We start from the raw sequence: 8,943 nt of genomic DNA, 5'->3' as shown, positions 1-8,943 counted from the left end.
CTGTCTGTGGCTGTCTCTTCATACCTGCCCTCATTTCCACTTAACACTGAAGCTCGAAGACACATTTTCTTCCACACCTCACCTCCTGTGTGCACAGATTAACTCCCCATAGACATTCACGCATTTTCTTTTCTACTCACTTGAAGTCCCACTGTAAGGCTTTCCTCCACTCTGCCATCTACCAAACAGTTGGGGAAAGGTCCAGATCCTGTTGTGTCCTGTCTGCTGCAGGGACACCACCACCTGCCATGCTAGCAATGCTGCCATCTCTCTTGTCTCCTTGCTTTAACCCTGGCATTTGCACAGCATGAAGCACCACAGTGTTCAGGGCTCCCCTAAGGTCCCGAAGTGCGGTGGCTGTGTCTAATGGGGAGGTGGTTTGGAGAATACTTCTGAGCTTGTGGGTCCTGACATGAACGTTACCCATGACCAGCTGCAGTGAAGAGATGATAGTGGGTGCTAGCTACCCTTTTCGTACTGTCCAGACCTCCACAGGTACAGACCACGGCTAAGCCCTCAGCTGCAGCCCATGGGATAATGCTGCACTGGCACGCACAGCCAGCCTTGGTAGGACTGAGTAAGTACAGCTTCTGGTACAGCAAATAAACACAGTAATGGCAGAAAGGTATACCAGTTCTGTCCAGCTTTCTAAGAGAGACTTTACAGAAGAACTGTGATTACAGATAGATAGGAAAAAAATACTCAACACTTTTAAACTGTAGAAGGTGTTTCCTTTGAAGAACTTCAAGAACTCAGTGTAGCTTTCTTAACAAAAAAAAAAGGCAGAGCCATGTGCTAAAAAATTTATCCCTGGAAAATGCAAATGTGATGAAGACACAACCAAACTCCGTGTCTCAAAATTATAGCCAGATATGAGTAGTCTATAGCAAACAAACACGTTTTTGGTAGTGAAGGGAATTAACCAATGGAAACAAAATTTCATGTCGTGTACTGGATTCTTCATCTTGAGAAATGCCATCATCAAGGCAGGAAGAGGGTTTTTCAGCTGATGTGCTCAGGTTCAGATGAGAATCAGTTCAAGGAAATCTAAGAGATGACGTGATACGTCTGATCAGACTCTGTGATCAGGTTGGCCCCATGATCTCTTTCAGCAGGCAATCTCCTGATCCCCAGCAGGCACTGGGATTGTCTCTAAGCTTTAGCCTTTTACGGCTGACAGTGACACAACCTACAACCCTTCAACAGGAACTTGCATTTAGGGAGCCATGCAATAGAGAGTAAGAAGGAAATACCTCCTCAGCCTTTCTTTTACTGTCCTCTGCTCATACCCATCACAGCTTCTCTGATCCCTCTAAATTCTTCTTGTTTTGCTCACAAAATGGAGGCTTCAGTTTAGTATGCAATTTAATGGAGCTTTGTTTGTGCAAGTGCCTGGAAAGACCTCCTATAAGCTGCTCTTTCCAAACACTCAAAGTAATGCCCGAACATGCAGGCAGCCTCTTGGTGTTGCTCAAGATCATTTGACGTATCTTTAAAGAGACATCGCTGCTTAATCTTCGTTCTTTCCATGTTTTGAAAATAATGACATTTCAAGAAAAGGGCCAGGTTTTGTTTCTGCAAGTGGTTGTACTCTTCAGTTTCCTGTTGAGTTTCATGACAGTCTCACCCTTAATAGGTGCAATTTTGAGACTGCTTAACTATGCCTCCAGCATTGTATTTCTGTGTTTTGAGTGTGCATCACACAGTTATAACTATAGCAGAACCACTGGACATAGCAGCGCTCCTGACACAATGCCAGTGTGAGACCACAGGTGCATTAGCTCATCTTCCACGCCCCGGCCGCAGCGGAGAGGAACATCTAGAGACCAAGAGCCCGCTGCACGATCAGCTTAGAAACAAACTGCGTGGCTTACACTTGTTACAGCCTGTAATTTAATGTGGACCAAATTGTAAGTGTAAGCCACCAGTTAGAAAAGAAAACCAGGCATGCCATACCTGTGGAAGGCAAAGTCAGCACTTGGCGCTGATGTAAACAAGCAGCTGGGGTTAATGCAGCAGGCTCCAGCCTAGCAAGCAGATATCCCTGCGACCTCAAGGTTGGATGCAGCTGCTGTGTGAGCAGTGGAGCTGCCAGGGGGCTTGAAGCTGCACCAGAGGATGCTGATGTGTGGAAAACCCCTGCTCCAGTTCCCCATCCCCATGTCACCCCTCTGAGGTACTCGCTTGCTGGATACTTAGGGGATTCAAGCCACAGGTGCTGTAAGGAGCAGGCAGCTTGCCCGGTCTAGACACTTGGTATCTACACCATTGTCCAGTTCAAGACCAGCCTCACCTGGACAGGCAACATGAAGATATCTCATCACAGATCTAGCCCTCTTTTTTCTGATAGTGGAAGGAAGAAGAGAAATACCAGTAAAGGTGGCACTCTCAGGTGACCACGGTTGCAAATATCTTCTTCTTAGGTCCATCTGGACAGGGCTGAGCAGCCAGCAGAAGCCAGGACACACATGCAGAAGTGCTTTTTGGTTTCACCCTGGCATCACTTTTCCAAGCCTGGGGTAGGAAAAGAGCAGGAGCATCTGTGCTGCACTTTGAATCTAAACGGTATGTCAAAAGGGTGCTGGATCATTTCTGTCATAAGACTGAAGAACACAGCAAGGTAATAGGATTCCGTGTCCCATTAAAAAAAAAAATCTACTTTTCTCAGAAAAAAAGTGTGTGTCAATGTCTCTGTCTTTGAATCAGGCATAGACAGCCACTGTGATTCATCATTCATGGACCCTTGTCAGCCAGGGATTCAAAAGGCTGACAAATCCCTTATGAAAAGGGAATAAATTGTAATCATCTGTTGTTATGAAGATTAGACACACATTTATTACAGATGTATCTATCGGGGCAGCACACGACACACATCATGAGCTCTTTTAGTGGCAAAGTCATCTTCCCTCAATGCAAAATTGAGAGGACAAGGAAATAACAAAACCAGCTTGTGGACTGCATGGTCTGTTTCATTTCAGTTAAGGATCACAAATCAAATAGGTTACCAAACCACAGACACTTCCTACAAAGCCAAGCAAAGACAGATTTGCCCAAGCACTGAGTCTTGTTTCAGAGCTTCATCGCTGAAACTTGCTGCTGCTATTTGAGGGGTGCACTTTGTGTATTTCTCTTGACTGCAGATCCGAATTGTCCACAGAAAGGACCTTAACTGAAATACTGCCGAAGACAAATAACAGGTCTTTTCAAGCCCTATGAGTTAAAACATGGTGAAACAGGAGTATTTCACTGTGAAATAACAGGCAAACTAACTGCCTGAGGAGCTGGACCACAAATGTGATGTCTCAAGGAATGTTACCTCTCACAAATGGTGTGAACTCACGTCAAATGTGTCAAGAGCAGAAAACCCAAAAACATACAAAAATTTTTCAGGAAATAAATCTCTTTCCTGTCTCCACATCCCTCACAGCGAGTACTAATCTTCTTTTACACCCACAAGGCACACTGTTCAGCTTGTGGAGGATTATGGTGGCTTTCTTTGGCATAGCTCAGCGAGAACCCTTTCTCGCTGTGATATCTGAGAATGAAAAAAAACCCCAAACCCTACACAAGGGACTTTTTTTTGAAACCTGCCCTCAGGTGAAACTAGACTGTGACTCACCACTCAGGTAGCCAGCTTAGGTGGAAGCCGAGAACATCTGAGTGTCAACCAGTGATCAGAAACCAAGGTCATAAAAATACCACAAACACTTTTGTGATTGAAATGAAACTAAAAGTCTCCCATTGTTTTCAGTAACAACTACCTGTGTGGCTGCTTCCCAAAAGGGTCCTTGGAATAAACAAATCCTGCTTTAGCGAGTGTCAGGCTACAGAGTCCAGCCCAGCTGGATCGGGCTCTCTGCCGCTGAAAGAGTTCCTTCCACTTTCCTCCAAGCACCTCCAAGAGGCGTTGCTTGGGCAGAGTGGAGGACAAAGCTGTAACTCTTCCAAGACTGCCTAAGAGAAGAACTACTCAGCAAAGAAAAATCATTAACAAATGTCAGGCTGTGGGGAGTGCAGGCAAAGGGGAGAGCGACAATAAGAGCCAATGCTTTTTTATTTTTTCTGCATGCAGTTTGCATGAATTGGTGTTACTAGGGGTTGCTTCCGTATAGGGTGACGTGGCCTTACAGTTAGAAATGTACGATTTCAGAAAGCAAATGGTGGGGATTTTTTTTTTACCAAGTGGTTTCTTCATAAGTAAAAGAACCTTACACAGCTCAAAAAAAAAAAAAATCCATTAAAATGATGAAGTCTAAAGAACAAGAGGCTGACTTCTTTCTTTTGCAAACTTCAGTTCGTTGTACTTTCACAGAGCCATGCAGAAGTGAGGAGAAATGTTCCTACATTTAGTGCTTAGTGAGTTGTGTTGACATATGAGTTAGAGGTAAAATGTGGTGTGCAGTTCAGCTGCAGAACTTAGCTGTAGATATGGTACCAAACTATTATGGGGCAGAGTTGAATTCCCGGTCAGGGAGTCCTATTTTGCTTTTGGTTAACTTCTGTTTTGCTTTTGAAGTGATGCCCATTAAACCATAGAGTTTGGTGACAGAAGCAGGGTTTGCATCTGCTGAGTCCTTCCAGCAGCTTGCCATAAAGCTATTTAGTTTACTAAATAAAAGTTTTACTCTTGACTTTCCCAGTCGAACTCTCTTGGTGCCGAGCAATCCAGAAAACAGTTCAGGGACAGATTTCCAAGCCTTTCATCTCTGGGTTGCCAGTAGGAACACATGACTGGAGGTCCGTGGACTGCTTAGTGTATGATGTCTCGCTACCATTTAAAATAATATCATTTAGAAATAATAATAAACTCTACTTAGAAACTATTCAGTGTTGGAAAACAGTTGTCCCAGAACTCATGCTGAAAGCTGTCTCTGAACCTCACTGTTTTGATGGAGCAGAAGTACATTGTTTCCTGCTTAAATTCGACAAAGGCAAGTTTGTGTGCATTCGTTCCCGTGCCCACGCTAACTTCCCTTCAGTTGCTTATTCCCTACGGGGATGAAGAGAGTACATGCTGCCATCTGCACAAAATTCTTCTATATTAGACACATGTAGAGCAAAATGGGTCCTTTTTTTCACCTCTGGATTTATGAGTATGCAGCAGTATGATGGCGGAGTGAATCAGAAGCACATTCCTTTAATTTTTAGAGTCTTTTTTGCACTCATTCAACAAATATGTCATGGAGATAAGCTTCTGGGGATATACTGGCTGTAGAGAAATGGCTAACAAACAACAGCAACGTTTTGTAGAGGCCAGGGGAAATGCGCTGTTTCATAAGGGGACTCCAGTAATGCCAAGTATTCGTACTGCAGCGAGAGCACAGCAAGCGACATTTCCCTCAACACAGCTCAAGAAGGTATGCGTCAGCAACAACTTGTCTTTCACACAAACTTTGTGAACTCTGGGTGTTTCAGCTTTTCAGATGGGTGAGCAAAATGGACCATCTAACCATGAACAGATTTTGTGATGTGATGGTATTTCCATGTCGCCAGCAGCCCAGGCAGCGCCAACTCACTGCAAATGTTTATGCAATGCACTGCAAGTCTGGGTAAATGGCTTTGGAAAATTGACTTAAATTCTCCATCCACTGTCCATCAGCTGAAGATTTAAGCCGTGTACTGTCAGAAGACACAACATTATGATAAAGTTGATGCCCTTAAGCATTGTCAGGCCCTGCAACACAATAATTTCTGTTGGTAAGCTTTAAGGATACTTCCTGACCTAAATTTGGTGCTGCTGCTAGCATTATCCCTAAATAACTTTGGGGCATGCTTTGGTAGGTAGAGCATTTCAGGGACCATTCCCAAAAGGTGGCTTGCACAGGGCCAGTTTACCAGCACAGACACGGGCTGTTCTGGTGCTACTGCTTGGTAATACTCCCGGTCATGTTTAATTTACCGGTATAGATTCAGTCTATGTTGCTGCTTTGTTAAAACAGGCTTAGAAGCGAGTTCAGTTCCTCCATCCATTTGGTGCTAGTGTCAAACAGAGAGCATTCCGTTATCTTGTAGGGAGTAGAGCAGCTGAGATGAATGTTTATGGCAACGGAGTTTGCACAGTTAATTCCCCAAGCAAAACCAAAGTCTCAGTCAACCCACCGCCAAAAAAAATGTTTCCATGTTACCTAAAAAAAATGTAATTTGGCACTGAAATCCAACCAGCCTACACGATCCTACAATAAATGGGATAACTTCTTCCCCTCTCTTTTTTTTTTTAACTGAAATCAGACTTTTTTCATTTAGCTATTGCAGGAAGGTGTAGGAGTGACTAAACACAAGGACTGAATCTTTAACAAAAATAATTAGCATGCCTAATAGCTTTGACAACAAAAAATGATATATAGTATGTATGTACACACATATATATGCACACCTCTTCTGTATGACAATATTTTATACAAAAAAATTTTTATTTCAAATAAAATGTTATATAGCTGTTTTAAATTATATTAGGATGCCAAATCAAGACTCTTAGACCATTATCCTCAGTAATAAACCAAAGAAGAGAGTAGGAATAGCACGCGTGATGCAAATGCAGACTTACACAAGGACTGCTAGAAACAACTTTATTTATGAACTTCAGTGAGGTCTCTGGGTTAAAAACTGAGAGGACATTGCACAGAGGATTGCTGAATTTCTGAAGTGATGGTACAAAGCCATCAAGGGATGCCAGTCCTGTGCATCACTATGTTTGGGCAAAGCCAGCATTCACACTGCTGAGAGGGCCCTCTGAAATTCGGGATGTACCCTAAGAACATCACATATCAGAACTAAAAACATACACAAAAACACATATGAAGTAGATCAGCCTGAAGTAATCCGGGAGAAGAAATCAGCTGAGGTCTTTATGGAAGAGATGTAAACCCACCTGTCAATGTCTCCTATTCAAAGCTGCGCCAGGCGAGGTTCGGACTTGACATGTAGGAAGCATTTCTTTACCGAGAGCCGTGGTCAAACGCTGGAACAGGCTTCCTAGAGAGGCGGTCGATGCCCCAAGCCTGCCAGTGTTTAAGAGGTGTTTGGACAATGCTCTTAATAACATGCTTTGACTTGGTCAGCCCTGAACTGGTCAGGCAGTTAGACAACGTGATCATTGTAGGTCCCTTCCACTGAGCTATGGTATTTTAGTCTATTCTATCCTGGTCTATTAGCACCTAAATGTCAGTGCAGGAAATACAATGTGAACACCTGTACAACAGTATGCAGAATTACAGCTCAGAAAATGTTATCTCATACTGTGTGGGGTTTCAGTATTGGGTATGATTGTTTCATCCTAATTACAAGCAAAGCCTCAAGATCTTAAATTTTTTTCCTAAAAGTTGTCTGTTCTGCGACAATTTGATGATTTTATTCCTATACTTCAAAAAAGGACATCAAGGAAAACAACGGAGATGGGCAGGCTCCTTCAGAAAGCGGTCGCAAAGGTGGGCACCCCGGGGTCCAGCAGCTGCCCTGCCATGGGGGAGCCGAGGGCAGCCCGACACAGGGCTGGAGCCGCCCCTGCTTTGAGCAGAAATTGGGCCAGGTGAGGGTCCCCCCGGCCGAAGGCGCCACGCAAGCCCTGGGCAGGCATGAGAGGCGCAGCCTGTGCCCCTGCCATGGAATTTGAACCCTTGCTGCTTCTGTGTCCCTGCACTGCAGCAGATAAACGATGTTTAGGACTTAATAGCTGCCAATAACCTTTTGTTGTCTGTAAAGTGTTTTCAAAAAAAGCTGATTTTGAGTGAATATAATCTTTCCGGGAAAAGCAAGCCCAATCTAGCAATCACCTTTGACAGTTAAATCAGCCCTTAACTTACTTGAAAGTGATGATGGAGGAACAAGCCTTTGCAAGCTAAAGCCTTTCTGGAGCGCACGGAGCCTGTTTCTTGCCCTCTAAGAATAGTATCCATCCTCATCAGCGTTCCCTGGAGACTCTAAACATACCTGAAAGAGAGCTGCAGAAGCAGTGTGTGTGTATGCAAGGAGAGGTGCTGCATCTTTGCCAGCCTATCTGCTCAGCTAAGCTCCGGAAGATCGTTAAAACCTGACAAAACTTGTTACAAGCTGTTTATAATGTCCAGAAGTACTTTTTAATTTGCAGTGGGGAAGGGGAGGCAGGAGCCCTGCGGGGAAGGCGCCCAGCGCTCACCTCCTGCAGCTACCTGCTGCCGAGAGCCAGCGCGGCCGAAGGCTGACCCCTGGGCACCAGAGGTGGTTTCCCCTCTCCTGCTGCACCCGTGCCCCGGGGACCGACCTGGCACACTCCAGCTGCTCTGCTCTGCAGTTATACTCCTCCCGCCCTGGCAGCGCCAGCAAATGGGATGGAGGGGTACAAAGCTGAAGAAGACTTCAGCTGCCTGCTGGAAGCTCTCTTTGCTAGTCGAGTCCCCAGGCTGGGATTTCTGCCCTCTGAGCACCTCCTTCGGTAACAGCCACAGATCACGCATGGAAAAGATGTCAGCAAGAATGAAGGCACCCGGGCAGCCTAATAAACCCAGCCTTTGTCTCCAGATTTGGAGGCTGACCTCGTGCTGGCAGCGGCTGAGCCCTCCCTGGCGATGGCTGGGACCGGCCAGGGTTTGCGAGGAGGATTCACACCTCGAGGTCACTCCAGCTGAGCTGCCCCCTCACAGCCCGTTTTCCAAAACAACCAAGAGAAGGTGACTAAGTCTGTTTTGGTTTGAGGAGTACAGTTAGACACTATCCTTCCATCATAAAGACGTTTGCCTTTCATTGACCTTGCTGTAGGACTCTGCAACCCGCTTAAACCCAGCCTCGTGTTAAAACCCAGATGAGCCTATTTGTGCTCCTCTCAGCCAGGACTAGCTGTCTCCCACCCGTGTGACGCAGGCACGGGGGGCGAAGGAGGAAACCCACTATTGCTGGCAGTGCACCGAGCAGATGCCCACGGGGTGAGCGACCACGCAGCCCATGCCAGGAGCTCCCCTGCCACGGGCAGCA

Source organism: Opisthocomus hoazin, chromosome 1 (assembly GCF_030867145.1).
Source record: "Opisthocomus hoazin isolate bOpiHoa1 chromosome 1, bOpiHoa1.hap1, whole genome shotgun sequence".
Lineage (NCBI taxonomy): Eukaryota > Metazoa > Chordata > Aves > Opisthocomiformes > Opisthocomidae > Opisthocomus > Opisthocomus hoazin.
The sequence above is the reverse complement of the archived record's forward strand: the minus strand, read 5'-3'. Positions refer to the sequence as shown.